We start from the raw sequence: 17,309 nt of genomic DNA on the forward strand, positions 1-17,309 counted from the left end.
AGTCCACTGAACATTCAACAAGAGCCAATGGTTGTACCGCTCGTGACAACTCTACACGAACTGATGATTGCGCCGGCTAGTGACCATTCTATCCTGGATTCCTCGAGTCGAGAAAGACGCACCACGCTAGATATGGGTTACAGACTAGGGGGGCGTTGCTGATTAATGGTCAGCTGCATCCCAATAGGAAGTATCCCGTGTCGGGCACACGTACAGAGCATTGGAGACAACAACATCCCAATTACGAAAACACTTGTAATACTAACCTCGAGCCAACCGCGAGTAATCGGTTACATATTACTAACATAGATAATAAGAAAAATTGTCAAAGTATTGGACTCCTGGCCCCGTGAGGCTAACGCCATATGAGCCTTGATAAAAATATATATTTTGGAAAAAAAAACTACATCAATGCTTTGGTCATACGAAATAAAAACGATACAAAATACAGAATAAGTCATCTATGAGTGAGTCGTCTATAAAAGGTATCCGATGAGATATTGAAGTCAAATAAGTCGAAAACTTCGTTGAAACGGACTGACATGAAACGGACTGACATGAAACGGACAGGATTATGCAACGCATAGTTCACACTGTGTCCTTCGAGATACAGGAAGTTTCTGACACGAAGAGTACGTTCAGGCGCATAAATATTGATTTGTGTCAACAGTGCAGGGCAGTCGATTCCTCCGGTCAAAAGTTTAGCGACAAACATAGCTTGAGCGTTGAAACGCCTTCTTTCCAGCGTCTCCAGCCCCAAAAGTTGACAACGCGCCTCGTATGGTGGCAAGTTTAGAGGATCCCGCCACGGAAGGTTCCAGAGAGCATGTCGTACGAATTTCCGTTGAACAGACTCAATCCTTGAAATCCAATTTGCTTGAAATGGACACCAAACAACTGCGCTAAACTCCAGTATGGATCGAACTAGGGAGCAGTAGAGAGATCGGAGACAGTGTGGATCACAGAATTCCCTTGTAATTTTAAGGATGAATCCTAACTGCCGGTTGGCTTTAGCGATTATTTCACTGAAGTGTAGTCGAAAGCTGAGTGCATTATCGAGTGTCACTCCAAGGTCTCGGATATGGCTTACTCGCGACAGAACTTGGCCACATATGGAGTAGCCAAACACAATTGGCTTTAGCTTACGACGGAACGAAATGGTACTGCATTTCGTGATGCTGAGCGACATTATATTTCTTGAGCACCATTCTTCAAAACAGTCGATCAAGCAATCGAGAGCGTTGCTGATAACCATATATATTCTCACATCATCGGCGTAAAATAAGCGGCAGCCAGATGAAAGTAGTAAGAACACTTCATTGATGAACAATGAGAACAACAGTGGGCCTAGGTTGCTTCCTTGAGGCACTTGAGATGCTGATATAATGGATAGTAAAAATATGTTTTATTCTATTTGTTACGAGATCGAAAAAAACTTCCGAAATTCATGCCTCTTCTAGAACATTCCCTTGGTAGCGTGATTTTTTAATTGAAGTCAGTTTGAGGCAAAATTTGGGCTCAAGAAGACTTCAATAACTTCGTCATAATTGAGATGGTTCAACAATGCTTCAAGACACAGGGTGAACATGCAAGTGAAAATTCCCAAGCAGTATCAGATGCACAAGATGGTGATAAAACTTTTGAATGAGAAAAACCTTTCTTTTGTTACCACAGCAAATCTGATAGATTGTTAGATTCTCGAGAACAATTCTGTAGAAAGAGAAAGGATTACTATTTTCGAAATTTTAGAAAAAATGTACTTCTGCTTTAGACTCTGTATTTCTATTGTAATTAAACTCATGAGTCATCCCAACTAGTAGAAAACATAGTTAAAAAGTTTTATCATACAATCTAGATGCTAGCGTCGCAAATAAATATTTTATGTAATGAATGGTCGTTACAATTTAGAGTGTCGGTTAAGCACCCTATATATTTATAAACAATGATTTTTTCATAGACCACTACAATAAAATCTCCAATCATTTTTTTTTGTTTTTTGCAAACGATTTAATAGATCACCAAAACGAATTCGAACATTGACAGGGAGTCAATTTTCAATCTGTGTATGAATTTCGAGTCACATTCAAAGAAAAAGCATGTTTTTAATGCGATTAAGTTCACCATTTCGTAACAGAGTAAAATTCAAAAATGGTGGAATTAGTGAATATACCAACAGTATATACATGATTTCACCATCCCACTAGGTTCAAAATGATTTCACCAGCCGAAACCAGATGGCAACTCATCTCCAAAAAGATACACTCCGCTATACTTACCATCCCTGGACAACCGTTGACAACTGTACGGATTTCCCCTTACAACGGAAGCATTTATTATGCCGTGAAGTTCAAGAGCAAACGTAAAAGTAACGGAGCATTGCGCATGCCAGGGAAATTTCCCCGTTTTGTTACGAAACTGCCGGTGTCCTAGCCAATTCCGAACATATTACACCACATCTTGCGGAAGAAGGAACCGAAAAGCATAGGGGTGCCAGTGCACTTGGGATAGGGCAAAGACTGAACCCGACCAACCCACAATTGCTGCCGAAAAGCTTCACGGGAAAAACGCTCAACGTTCCAAGCTTCGGGAGAGACCAGAACGGGATGATTGCCAGATAGACGGGAAAAACAGAGCGCGTGTACTTGTAAGAGAGGGAGAGAAAAGGATGAATCTGATGTTGAGAGTTTGGAGGATTTCTGTCCCAAATATCCGATGATTGTTGGGAAGATCCGTTAACAAATTTCCAAGATTTTCAGTGCTCTCGTGTCGCTGATTGTGAACGCTCGTACAAACCAGGAGTTGTTAGTTTCTGGACGCCCGGCAGTTCGGTACATGTTCATGCACAACTTGGTGACGCCAGGTATTCGTTCTTCCGCGTTCGGTTTGACTGGCGAATCCGAGATGCTGCCGGCTGTTGGGTCGTGGGTTTTGTATTATGTGGTTCCGAGCTGGGTTTAGAGATCACATCAATGAACGGCCCAAAAAGGATGAACCCTTGCGGAAATTGGTCTGTCATCAAATCGTTCAGATTGGATTGTGAACTGGATGGTAATTAGTGTTAGCGTGGGATAATTAATTGAAGTGCTTTGCTGAAAATTCGTTAGCGATGGATGGAGGCATGAAAGGGGTGCTTCAGTGTTTTTGACACCTTTGCATTGTAATGCGAATTCAGTCCGTGAGTGTTTTTCGGGAAGTGTTAACGATGTCGACGAGGTGGAAGTAGTGGGCGAAGAGTCCTCCTGTGAGCGATAAACAGTTTAGTTCGAGAAGAGCATGGAATTCCCAATTGGAGCGTAGCACATTATTCTGGGAATGGGGGTGATTTATGGTGTTGGCTCGAACGAGGATTCATCTTCGGTGGAGCATATATCTGCACACACGAATTAGGCTCCCATAAAAGTTGTGCAATAAATTCTGGTTTGAAATGTGCATATAAAATCGCATGAATCATAAGGCAAATAGCCGACCGTCATCTCCGGAGCCTCGTGGATATCAGTGCTTTTGCAATACTCGTAAAGTGATATGCCATAAAGTGGATTGTGGGATTCAGTGATGATAAACCCAGAAGGCAGATTCCTTATGTAAGGTATTAGGGGGTCGATGTGGAGAATAAAACAAAAAATATAGTGCGGATATTCAGTGCTTCGCTGGTGTGGCAAACTGCCAGCGCTTTTTCGCAAACGGTGACCTTCGGGTAAAAATTGGTGCACAAAAAATTGTATGGTTTGGAGAAGGATGAAAGTAGTGTCCGATGGATAATATGATAACATATCCAATTTAAACAGTGCACAAAGTAGTCAGAGCTGGGATTAAGCTCCTGTGAACAAGAAAAGGACTCAATAATACGTGATACAATTGCTTGTTCCTTCCACGGATGGATTAAGTTACTTAAGGGGATATCGACGGTCAAACCATTGTATCCACTGTTTATGTTTTGGATCAATCCCGACGAAATGGAAGGATTTTTCATGTGATTTCATAACAGGTAAGGTTTGTCCCGTGTCAATTATCTTTATCACTTATATAAACAAGTATAATTCAATTGGTACTTCATTACCACTTCGAGCCAACGAAAAACCGCAACGGGATGTAACATTGGGAGACACACCATTACTTCGCTTGTTCGAAATAGAACAGCCTTCTAATGGGTTTCTCAATTTACAATTCGGGGCAGCCCTTTCCACCCAGTGGGGGAGGGTCTGATGAAATTGGAGGCAAACGAGAAGTGAAACACGAACGTCGATCCCATCACAAAATAATGTGCTGTGGCGGATGCTAACGCTGGAGGCGCTCAAGGAGCGAACAAAAAGCATTATTTTTTATCAATCAATCATTATTATCTCGATCGTCGGCACATTGTAGCATCGCTTTTTATGGGTTCTCCGTCCATTGCAGATTGTTCCGAGCAATTTCATTCTATTAATATGAATTTCCTTTTTACATATTTCGTTGTTGTTTTTTTCTATTCTAATAATACAATGTTTGTTGGCTGTGTGAATCATGATTATTCTGTGAGCAGAACGCGTATTTTTCTTCTTAAATGGCATTAACGTTCGTAGAGGAACTTTGCCGTCTCAGCGTAGTATTACTTGCGTCATTTTTTATTAGTGCTTAGTTGAGATTTTTATTCCAATTAACACGCCTTGAATGCATTTTGAGTGACAAACTATTGAATACATGTGAACTCAGCGCAAGTCGGAGGGAATTCCTTTGACGAAAAATTCCCCCGACCAGAACGGGAATCGAACCCGAACCTCTGGCATGTTAGGTGTGACGCTAACCACTCGAGCACTTTTTTTTAATGATTATTTTTATTGGTAAATATCTTCCACGATTATTGAACTGGAATTATCTCGATATCATCTAATTGGCTTTCCACAAGGCTATTACTAACTTCGTGTAATTTGTAGCCACTTTAATTTTACATGTCAATTCACGGTCTGCTCGCGATTGTGATTGTTCGATGATATAACGGTCTGATGGTATCGCAAAGTTAATATTCCTTGGAACTAGGTAGGATTACAAAAAAAAATAACATATATGAGGGGCTTAGAATGCAAGGGGTGTAAGTGACTTGATCGATTTCTCTTCATCAACTTTTTCTTAAATTAAGAAATCAACTGCAAAAATGTTCCGAATTAAGTTTGCAATATAATCCGATAGTTGAGGTTCTGATCTTTCTTCCACATCGTCAAATACAGGTGGGAAGTATTTGCAGTTAAGTTATTGCCAAAAGAGAGGGTCGATGTGGAGAAATCGATCAAATCACTTACACCCCTTTCATTCTAAGCCCCTCATATAATGTATAACGTTCTAACAGGACATAATAAAGAAATTCGTAAATCTGATGGAAGTAACTGGCAGCTTACTTGTGAGAAAGATGCAAGTTTGCCTGTTGCTACGAGCCTTCATGAAGCCATTCCCATAGATAACACCAATAGTCATGAAAATCTGAAAAATGAGAATGGACAATTAGCAAATGACTCTCAAAAACGAAAAAAAGAAATTACAGTGTACAATGTATGCGCACTTCCTGGACTCAATACTTCTGGCTTCTGAAAATGTTCAGAACTTCAGTACAGCTCAACTTTTTTCAATATTAGACGGAATTAGAGCCAAGGAAATGACTATGATTATCTCTATGGTGTCAAGGTTTGAGTGGACAATGGAAATCTTAGAGCCCACTAAACTCAGTGTGATTCCTTCAAAACTTTTGTTATTACATTTTTCAGCAAACAAAAAAATTAAAGGTCTCATCTCTTGGACTCATCAATTTACATAGGTAGTATCCAATCAAACTGAAAAATTGGAATCATCCTAGAACAAAAGCTAAATTGGAACGATGGGTCATGCAATCTCAGAGACCCACAATGCTATTTGTGCTAGTGCAATATATTCGGGAAAAACTTAAATGGAAAAACTCTATGGATATATTCTGCAATAGTGGGGCCCAGATTACCATGCGCTTCGATGGTGAGGTGGCCTAAAAATATACAATTATCATTATCATATTAAGCTTGATAAACAACAATGTCTGAAAGACTTCAATAACAGGCATAATGGTCAGCATGCCCTCCAGTTTACTAGAGTTTTTTTACGTAGGACCATATCTTTGATTTCGATATAGGGGGTCACTCTACGAAATTGAAAACTATTATTAAGGTAATTCAAAAGCATATTACGCTAAATCGGCATTGCGATATATATCATACCATTGAACGGGAAATTAATTCTCCTTTTTTCGCCTAAAATCAAAGAGAGACGAGAGAAATATAAGTAAACTAATTGACGAATCGGTATGTTTTCTGGATTTCTATCGCTGCTTACGTTGTGCGGGGAGCGATGTTTACATGTTCACTTCGGCGTTAGCCTCTATGGTCTAGTCTCATTATGATCCATTCCATGAGGCTATGTACAAAAAAAACATGATTTTAGACTGTGAAAAATTACGGGTTGGATCCTTGGAAGAGGAAATAACATCTCAGAGGACAGTGAAAAGAATTCATGGGAACTTCTAACATCAAAATTAGTATATAGCTTTCTAAAATATGGTAAAATTCATGTTTAATATGATTTCGTGCAGCGCGTTTTGTCACGTCAAAAAAGACATGCCGATATTTGGAAGCTTTCTGGAACAAAGAATATACTGGAATTTACGTTCATCTATTATTGACAAATCATAGAGCAAAGTTTATTTGTGTGTTTTGAAACGAAGCTTAAAATACAACACTATGGTTCAATAGTCGAAAACCGCTAAAAGTCAAATGTTGTCACGTCACAAGAATATAGGAGTGGCAACAAGCGAATTTATTTATAAAATATTCTCCAACTAATGATTCTTATAGCAAACTTTCTAAATTTCACTTTTACATCTTTTTTTCTGGAAACGTGTGCTTCACTAATCAAAACGTGAAGAAACATGTTTTTGGAGAGTCAAAATGTTGTTACGTCACGCTGGAATGAGTCTTATTCATATTCACTCTATGCGCTTGGTATTGCTATGAAAATTTGGCAATTAAACAACATTACTGAATGCCAATTGAGGGGTTCGAAATCACGCACATCAGTTCGCAATACAGCTATTCTATGCCAAACCGATATAGTGGTTCTCAAATTTTCGTGGAATGTGGAAATTTTGTTCTTTGTTACAAACCATTAGCTTCGTATTTTTCATTTATTTTTTTTTTGTTAGGGTGACCATTTCCATTTTAGGGTGGTCCGAAAAATCACATTTTTCTATTTTTTTTAAAATGACTTTTTTAAAAAAATCATACTTTTGAACTACTGAACCGATTTAGATGATCGACATATCAAATTAAAGCCAATAAGTTTTTTTTAAAAAAAAACAGAATTGCCCAAAATTTGAACTTTGGTTTCGTTATTATTGATTGTATTTGTTTTTCATAGTTATCATGGTCTCGGGACCAAAGGCGTTATATTTTTTATATTTTTTTTTTGGAAAGCTGAGGATTTTCCACATAACATATCTCGAAACCAGAGAGGTGTTTTTTTTCGTTTTTGAGTTATGATTTTTCAAAGTGAACCGATGTTTCAAAAAAATCATTTTTTCCTTTTTCCCTAAAATGACTTTTTTCAAAAATTTCACCCTTTTGAACTACAGGGCCGATTCAGATGATCGTCTTATCAAATTAAAGCCTATTAACTAGCGTTTTTATGAAAAAAATAACACACTTGCCAATTATTTGGATTATAATTGAATACATCCAGTTACATAGAACTAAAGAATGAAGACTGAAAACATGTTAACTTTGAAGAATCATAACTTGAAAACGAAAAATAACATCTCTCTGGAATTCGGATATGTTATGTGCAAAAACTCAGTCAGCTTTCAGGGAAAAATATTTAAAAAAATAGCGTCCTAAAATCTGAGAACCACTATGTCGGTTTGGCATGGAATGGCTGAATATCAGAGCTAGGTGCAATTTTAAGTATATATACGTTTTCCTAAAAAGTATAAATGATTTATTAAGCCAAATACGCTTTCTCAAAGCCGGTTGTTCATTCTCTTTCATCTTCGCTATAAATAAGCAGCACCTTTTGGGATTAGTTCTCTACTACACAAACTTCACGAGAGAGCACTCACGGTCGTAAGGTATCTAATCTGCATCACCTGGCTATATAATTATTACGACCCACCATAGGCAAGCTAGGCATTTTAACTTAAGTTCATTAACCCTTAGAGTACGGAGGAGTGAACTTTAGGTCCCCCAAGATTAGTTTTTATTTAATAACTTCGTAAATGATTTCTTTCCGACATCAGAATCATTCTTTCCACGAACCCAAATCCGTGAAAAGCTTTTGTTTGCAGTCGGAACACAGTAATTTGATTGTTTTTATCATTCAAATTTAGTAGCATTTGAAACTGTCCTCCCCTCGACCCTTTTCATTGTCTAGATTAGTGTTGATTAGTCTCTTAGTACCTTGAAATTATTGTATCAAATTTTCATTTGTTTTTCTCAAGGTGTCGGTTTTACCCGCACTCTCATTTATTTCATCTGAAAACACACGTTTTTGTATTCTATCAAAAGTCAAGTCAAACTCAATAAAAGATTGACAAAGATCTGTGGTATTTGGTATGAAGAGTTTGAGAGAGTTTCTGTAACGATTTGAAGTCAAAAAAACATGGGAGTTCTTAGAAATATAGGTAAAGTGTCGTGTCGGTTTTACCCAATGCTGTAAATTTTTCAATATCTAATCGATTTTTTTTCAACAATTTACCAACGAAAATAAACAAAATTATAGCCCTCTTGAGGTTCCGTTTAATTTAACTAACAAACGGGTTTTCATAGCCGCCATTTGGAGTATTCGATGAAATAAATTAACGGATTTCTGAATAGTTGAAACAGTTCAATAGTTAACACTCCTACACTCGCGCGAAAAATCGTTATTTGTGTACTCTGAACTGTGCGCGTCTCTGTGATGTTACTATTGTCTATTTGTAGTCGTTATTCTCAAATGGCACTAACGTTCCTAGAGGAACTTCGCCGTCTCAACGTAGTATTATTTGCGTCATTTTTACTATTACTTAGTTAAGATTTCTATGCCAAATAACACCTCTTAAATGCATCTGAGTGGCAAGCTCCAGAATACGCGTGATCACAGTGCAAGTCTGAGCAAATTTATTTGAATCGAACCCGAACCCCCGGCATGTAAGGTGTGACGTTAACCACTCGGCCACGGGAGCACAAAGTGTTATTGGTATTTATTCAAATAAAAATATATAATTAAGTGAAAAACTCCAGAAAATATTTTTTCTTTAACTTCATTCATTTTTAATAGTCATTTAATTCAGTCACCTCATTAATGCTCGGTTTGTCAGACCTTTGTGCGAGTATAGGGAAATTAAAAACCCAATTCAAGTTTTCTACATTGATCGATGTCCTACGTCAATGCCTTTAGGCATATACCCCTCTTCTTTCAACTGTCACTTTCACACTCCAGATATGAAACCATGCCTTCATTCTGAAGACATTTCACTTACTGGGAAGAAATTATTTTGCGAAGACGTTTAAAAAAATGTGAAGACATTTACAGACTTTTTAGAATTGTATGAAAAATGAATAAAAGCATCAGTGTTTCAGCCCGAAAACATGTTATTTTGTTTAGTGATCGGTTTCGAGATTTACAAGCTGATCTTCTTCTCGGTCGATCGGTCTTATGAAAACAAAATAAATGCAAATAATTGTGAAATCATGCCATCATGTCTAGTTTGAATAATTACAACGATAATTTTAATTTGTCAGTAATCATCATCTCGATGAGTGGGTACAATAACAATTGGGTATTATAAAACAGAGATTGAAACCAACAGACCCGTAATATATCAAAACAGAGAAGAGAAAGAAAAGTTTGGCATATAAACCCGATAAAAATATTAGAGGTACAGAATGCGAAGTCGGAAATTTGAAGCGATTTTTGGCATGCTATAACTTCGTGAAAAATTAACACATATCGATGGGATTTCCAACATTTTAAAGCTAAATCTTTCTGGTATTAGAATATTTTACGTATATATTTCCATCTTGGTGTGTGTAGGTGTAGGGGACAACAATGCCGGGATGGAATAAAAAATCGATTTTTTCTATTTTTTCGAAGATTTTGTGAACTAACACAATTTTTTGCTAATCAACTCAATATAAAATACAATTAACCTTATCCACCAGTTAACCTTATCAGCCTTTCCACGTAAGGATATTCCAGTTTGAATGAAAAATTATCCCTTCGTTTTTGATGGATGGATAATTCAATAAACAATCATTGTATCGCAAATCGAAAGACAGTTTTAAAAAATTCCAATAATTTCTGCCCAAGGATAATTCGTTGCTTTGAGGAAAAAAACAGGTTTTTTTGCATGGATTTTAAAAAAGGGCCGGAAACAAGATTTTTATTGTGTTTTACAAAATCTGCTGTAATTCTGCAAATATCGCAGTATTTTATAATGTTTTCCGGCAAATTTTAAGCCTAGTGTATTCACCATCTGTGAACGTTTCATATTGATACGTTTAGCTGATTTTACAAATTTTGGAGTAAATTAGAGCAGCACTTCATCGCAAATTGTACTAGAAACACAGAAACCTCCGTGTACTCTCAGAATAAACGACTCGTAACTACACCTACACTACATTTACACACACCAAGATGAAAATATGTACGTGAAATTCTAATACCTGAAAGTTTTAGCTTTAAAATGATGTATATCCCATCGATATTCGTTAATTTTTCACAAAATTACAGCATGTCGAAAATCACTTAAAATATCCGACTTCGCACTCTGTTCCTCTATTTTTTTTATCGATGTAGTATTAGAGGGGAGATTTTATACCTACAGAAGAATGTTTTAATATAATAGACGCCATCAGGAGAGTAATCAAAGATCTTTCAGATGAGAGAGAGGATGCCATGGAGGAACAAATATTTTCTTGAGAGGCTGCATTCAAGTACAAAAAAAAAAGTATAAAAAAGGTTTGAGTAAATCGGTTTTATTGTAAACAACATAATAATAATGCGTATATATAATTTTTAACACAATAATTTGCACGGTCTTTCCAATTTGATATGTCGATTTTCTAAATCGGTCTAGTAGTAGTTCAAAAGTTATAAATTTTTGGAAAAAAGGGAAAAAAATGATTTTTCGGATCACCCTATAATGAAAATGGGTACCCTAATGAATAAAATATAAATAACGGGCCTAAAATTTTACGGTAAAGGACGAAACTACCACTTTTCATAAAAAAAAACTGAGTATCACTATATCGGTTTGGAATATTGATGATGGAACTGATGATGGACTGATGGAATATTGTGCGATAAAACCAAATCTCAGAACTTCTCAACCATTTCATCCACAGCTGATTTTGCTCAACCGACATATTATGTGATACCCCAATCTCACTCGAATATAACAAAATAATACAAAATAAGAAACTGTGGATTATTCATCCGAAAACAAAAAAAACATGTCTCAACTGCAATTGCAAGTTTTCCGCTTACTAAAATAACGACATTAATCAACATTCGTTTATGGAAGATCTTCTTTTCTTAAATTTTCGTACTGTTCCAACTGACAGGCATTTCAAATCTAGTTTCTTTTTATCGCGCCATTGCCGGCATGAGAAAACCGAAATAAAATTGAAGCTAAAATAAGACCAGCATTATCCTAGTTTGTCGAGTTTCGGTTCGTGCATATTCTCAGCAAGTCCCCACTTAGGAGCGATAACATTAAAACGAAGGAATTCCGTCGGTAGGGATGCAGAATTTCACGTTTTTTGCGCTCGCTTCCGGAAGGCGTCAGAGAGTTAGGCGAGTGGAGAGTTTTTATACTTCTTTTATTTTTACAGCCGACAGTGTTTAAGAAAACCGTCTGTCTGTTGGGAATTCTATCACAGCGGGAGTCGGTTTGTAGGTGTGAATAGTGCCTTCCTCGTCGGCCACCCACTTTCAACGGTGATGTTTGTGGGTGTGAATAAGGGTGTGGACTCCCCACGGTAATCGTCGCGTTTGCTTTTGGAGTCTAGCGCCAGAGAAAGTTCCTCAATCAGTTTGAACATTTGAGCCTACCAGTTCTTTCCACTTGTGGAATGATATTCGCAGAGATGATTTTCTTCTGGTATCGGAAGTTTTAAAACATATTTAAAGCTTTAAAGCTAACAATTTGACGCTTCAATCTCTTTTTAGGAACCAAAGCATGTGAATTTTATCTTCAGTAGTCCGGGGCTCGCAGCTAGCTGTTGTTCAAGATAGGTTGGTATCAGCTGAACACAAAAATCCACTCGATGCTTTCGAGATAATGGTGCTTAGAAACATGAGCTAAGTGACACTAAAAAGCAACGAATCATTACCGGTCTTCACACGGCCACGCCAACTGCGGATGTTCTCTTTTTGTGCTAGACAGAAAAATCCTTCAGGTTTAAGGAGCGAAAATCGGTCTTGTGAAAAACATCTGTCGGATGCGGGCCCGTACGGAGCGTTGTGAGTGATGATTATTTTTTTCCCCTATTACTTTGTTCAGGATACATTTATACGGCTTTTCCGATGAGACGCCGTCACGTTTGTCTGCCGAGTATCCGAGTATCGTTATCTATAATTGCCGTGATAATGAGCTCTTGTGACAAAGTGTGTCGTCGGTTTTTCTGGGGAAACACGGAAAACTTCTATACAGCAGACAAACTTTCCCATTGAGACAACACATTTTTCGTTATAATGGCACCGGAAAAAAGTTTTGAAGCTCGCTACAAGGTGTCTGGATTAATGACTTTGTTTTTACTTCACCGAGAAGGTGAAAATTGAACAACTTTCTTTAGTATCGAAAAAGATGTTCAGTGCGAGAGTGGGGGAATGTATTGCATGCAAGGTATTGCCATAGATACGGCATGAAATGTGACGATGCAAACGGAAAAACTTAATTAAAGGGAAAACTTTCTCGACACTTGGGTACTGAGAGAATCTCTGCATTCAACTTGTGGACAGATGGCATGGTGTGATAATCCGTAGGGAGGAGATGAACACGTTGAAGGGATATTGATTATTTGTGATAATATAGGGGAAATCCAATATTATTTGTATATATTGCTGTAGGAATATTTTTTTCCTAAAGGACCAATCAAAAACTTTTAGATTTATGTTAGTTGAAAAGCGATATTTCAATTTCATAGTTACCGTTGCCGTTATTTTGATGCCAAATACACTCGACAAAAAATAGAGTAATCGAGCGTGAAAATCGAAATTTTTTATTTGATTTTTTTAAATGCGGTAACTTAGTGAAAAATCAACGCATGAAGATGGAATGTACGTTCTGTCAAATATACCGGGAATTTGTGATTTAATTTTTTTTTTCGCTGAATATTTTTCAGAATTTTTGGAGTTGGTACTAATGTCAGTGTCAATCAACTTTGAACGCGATCTGTCATTTAGATTGTTTACAGTGTCACTAGGAACACGAGACCTTTATTCCTCGGCGATTTTCGATATCTATTGAATTTTTGCTGTCCATTCAGAATACCTTCTGGAAGGCCGAACGGACAATAAAGAGAATTGACGTTATGAGACGTTTGAAATAGAAAATTCGTCGCCAATGCTCAGATTTGTGGAAGAATAACACTTGGTTTTTGCACTACGTTAGTGTACCCTCACATCGATCAAACATTAACCGAATTTTCGGCCAAAAATGGAACGTATATGATTGAACAAGCACCGTACTCTCCAGATGTGGAAGAAAGGTATTGTTATATGATAATTGATGCATACCAGTTGCTATTTAAAGTAAGTTAATGTTTGCTGTAGTATATTTTTTGCAGCTGTCTCGTGGAAAACAGGTGATCGTAGATAAAATTACTTATCTCGAAATGCAACAGGCAAATCGCTAATTTTTTGTGAAACTAGATGATAATTATGGCAAAATCGTCGCTCCGGCCGAAAAACTGTCATCTCAAAACGGGATCGTAGAGAAATTCTTCGAAGAACAACAGGACAGAACATGAATTCTTATAAAATAAAGGTCGAACTGCAGCTCCCAATAACTGCAGGTCTGATTTTTCAGGAGAATAAGTTTGCTGTTTGGTGGAAAGGGCAACCAAAACTTTGCTTAACCCAACATCATAAAATTATAAGAGAAGGATTTATTCGAAAACATTTGGTACAAAATGGCAATTCATTATTTTTAGCAATCAAAACAGCTGCTGCAAGCCCCCCTCTAAAAAACCTCATAAATCATGAAAGATCTGGCAAGATACTCCTCCGTGACAGAAATTTCGAAGGTTAGACCCACCAAACTGCGTGTTATCGTAGTTGATCGGAAAGACGCAAACGGTATTGTCGTCGACCAGAGGTTTACCCTGGAATATCGTGTCTACGTGCCTTCCCATGACGTAGAAATCTCGGGGGTGATAACCGAAACGGGTCTGACGTGTAAATCAATTATGGAAGGAGATGGCAGATTTAAAAAGCTGCCTTTGATTAAGGTTAAAATCTTAGAATGCCGACAACTCGGCAAAGTCTCCCAGGAAGGGAAAGAATCGAAATTTACGCCGTCCGACTCGTTTAGAGTCACTTTTGCTGGCTCCGCCCTCCCTGACTACGTTATGGTGGACAAATTGAGGCTACCGCTGCGACTCTTCGTGCCAAAGCCCATGACTTGCCTGAAATGCAAGTCAGTTGGTCACACAGCAGCTTACTGCGCCAACAAGGAGCGCTGTGCCACTTGCGGAGAGCAACATGTGGACAAATCCTGCAGTGCGATTGAGCAAAAGTGTCCATATTGCGGAGGAACTCCGCACGTGCTCTCGGCTTGTAAAACTTACAAGAGTCGCTGGGAGAAGCAGAAGCGCTCTTTAAAGGAACGCTCGAAGCGCACTTTTGCGGAAATTTTAAAGGGCGCTTCTCCATTGGCCCAACAGCAACAACCTTTAACCGCAAACAATGTCTTCGCTTCGCTGCCAGTTGACGAAATGGAAGCGGATACAGCTAACGAGGGCACACCGTACATCTTCCAAGGGAATCCCCGGCGCAAAAATGTGACCACTCCCAAAGTTCAAGGACAAGCCCCTCCGGTGCCTAAAAAATCGAGTGCAGCGGACAAGCAAAATCAGGTTCCTCCTGGCTTCCGTGGGAATAATTCACCTTCGAACGACCCAGCACTCGAAGGAACATCAAAAACCCCAACTGTCCCTATTTTACCGTCAAGTTCAACTTCCCAATCGGGATTTATAAAGTTGACTGACCTTGTGGCTCAAATCTTCACATGCTTTAATGTTTCCGACTCCATCAGAACCATTGTCATATCAATGCTTCCAGTATTAAAGACAATTTTGCAACAATTGATGCAAACATGGCCCCTCCTTGCAATGATTATCTCTCTTGATGTCTAATTCAAATAGAGAGGTCGGAGATATCGCTGTTTTACAGTGGAATTGTCGTAGTCTTATCCCTAAATTGGATACATTCAAATTTTTAATTCATAAGTTCAATTGTGATGTTTTTGCTCTGTCCGAAACTTGGCTTTCTTCGCGAGATGATCTCTCTTTCCACGATTTTAATATTATACGCTTGGACCGTGATGACAGATACGGAGGGGTGCTATTGGGGATCAATAAGTGCCACTCATTTTTTCGAATTGACCTTCCACCTATTGGAGGGATTGAAGCTGTCGCTTGTCATGCAAACATCAGAGGAAAAGACCTCTGTATTGTCAGCTTGCATTGGCCTCCGAGAGCTGCGGTTAGCCGCAAGCAACTTGTTGACATGTGCTCACTCCTTCCTGAGCCACGATTGATCTTGGGAGACTTCAACTCTCACGGAACTGCCTGGGGGGAACAGTACGACGACAATCGTTCATCGTTGATATATGACCTTTGTAACAGCTTCAATATGACCGTTTTGAACACTGGGGAAACAACACGTGTACCTAAACCTCCTGCTAACCCAAGTGCTCTTGACCTCTCGCTTTGCTCGAATTCACTATCGTTAGATTGCAAGTGGAATGTAATCCAGGACCCCAACGGTAGTGATCACTTGCCAATCAAAATTTCCATCACCATTGGGTCGAATTATTCTGAATCTATAAACATGGCATATGACCTCACAAGACACATTGACTGGAAAAAATATGCGGACGCAATTGCTCTAGCCATCAATTCCAGAGATGGTTTGCCTCCATTGGAGGAGTATAACTTCCTTTCTCGTTTGATCTATGACAGCGCGGTTCGCGCTCAAAGGAAACCCATCCCAGGCTCCACTATTTGTCGAAGGCCTCCCAATCCATGGTGGGATAGCCAATGTTCCAAGCTTTATCAGGATAAATCGAACGCATTCAAAGCTTTTCGGAAACGTGGAACCATTGAAAATTTTCAATCGTATTTGGACCTTGAAAATCAATTTAAAAACTTGATCAAAGGGAAAAAACGTGCTTATTGGCGAAATTTCGTGGGAGGTTTGTCACGAGAAACGTCAATGAAAAAAATATGGAAAGTGGCTCGAAACATGAGAAATCGCTCTTCAACAAATGAAAGCGAAGAATATTCACATCGATGGATTTTTAATTTTGCACGGAAGGTTTGTCCTGATTCCGCTCCTGTGCAAAAAATTGTTCGAGATATTCCACAAGATAGGTGCGATCTTGATTCCGAGTTTTCGATGGTAGAATTCTCTCTTGCTCTCCTTTCATGTAACAATTCTGCTCCGGGATCGGATAGAATTAAGTTCAACTTGCTGAAAAATCTCCCTGATGTGGCGAAACATCGCTTGTTGAATTTATTCAATCGGTTTCTGGAGCATAATATTGTTCCAGATGATTGGAGACAAGTACGAGTTATAGCTATTCAAAAACCCGGAAAACCCGCGTCCGACTTCAATTCGTACCGCCCAATAGCAATGCTGTCTTGTATACGGAAATTGTTGGAGAAAATGATCTTGTTTCGCCTCGATCGATGGGTTGAAACGAATGGCTTACTCTCAGATACACAATATGGGTTCCGCAGGGGCAAGGGGACGAATGATTGTCTTGCGTTGCTTTCTTCAGAAATTCAAATGGCTTACGCCGGAAAAAAACAAATGGCTTCAGTATTCTTGGACATAAAGGGGGCCTTTGATTCTGTTTCAATAGAGGTTTTGTCAGACAAATTACACTCTCGGGGTCTGCCGCCTCTAATGAATAATATGTTATATAACTTGCTTTGTGAGAAGCATTTGAACTTTTCTCACGGAGATTCGGCAGTAAGTCGGGTCTCTTACATGGGCCTCCCCCAGGGCTCATGTTTAAGCCCCCTTTTGTACAACTTCTATGTAAGCGACGTCGA

General features: G+C 38.6%; 1 protein-coding gene across 1 annotated transcript in view; it reads left to right on the plus strand.

Annotated features, from left to right (window-relative positions):
• Positions 1-2,556: 2,556 nt before the first annotated feature.
• Positions 2,557-17,309, plus strand: part of LOC129776237 (SPEG neighbor protein-like) — an 83,230-nt gene continuing 68,477 nt past the window's right edge. Inside the window, exon 1 of the mRNA XM_055781767.1 lies at positions 2,557-3,985. The gene's annotated coding sequence lies outside the window, so the exon portion shown is untranslated. The remainder of the gene's footprint in view (positions 3,986-17,309) is intronic.

The sequence above is a fragment of the Toxorhynchites rutilus genome, chromosome 3 (genome assembly GCF_029784135.1).
Source record: "Toxorhynchites rutilus septentrionalis strain SRP chromosome 3, ASM2978413v1, whole genome shotgun sequence".
NCBI classification, from domain to species: domain Eukaryota; kingdom Metazoa; phylum Arthropoda; class Insecta; order Diptera; family Culicidae; genus Toxorhynchites; species Toxorhynchites rutilus.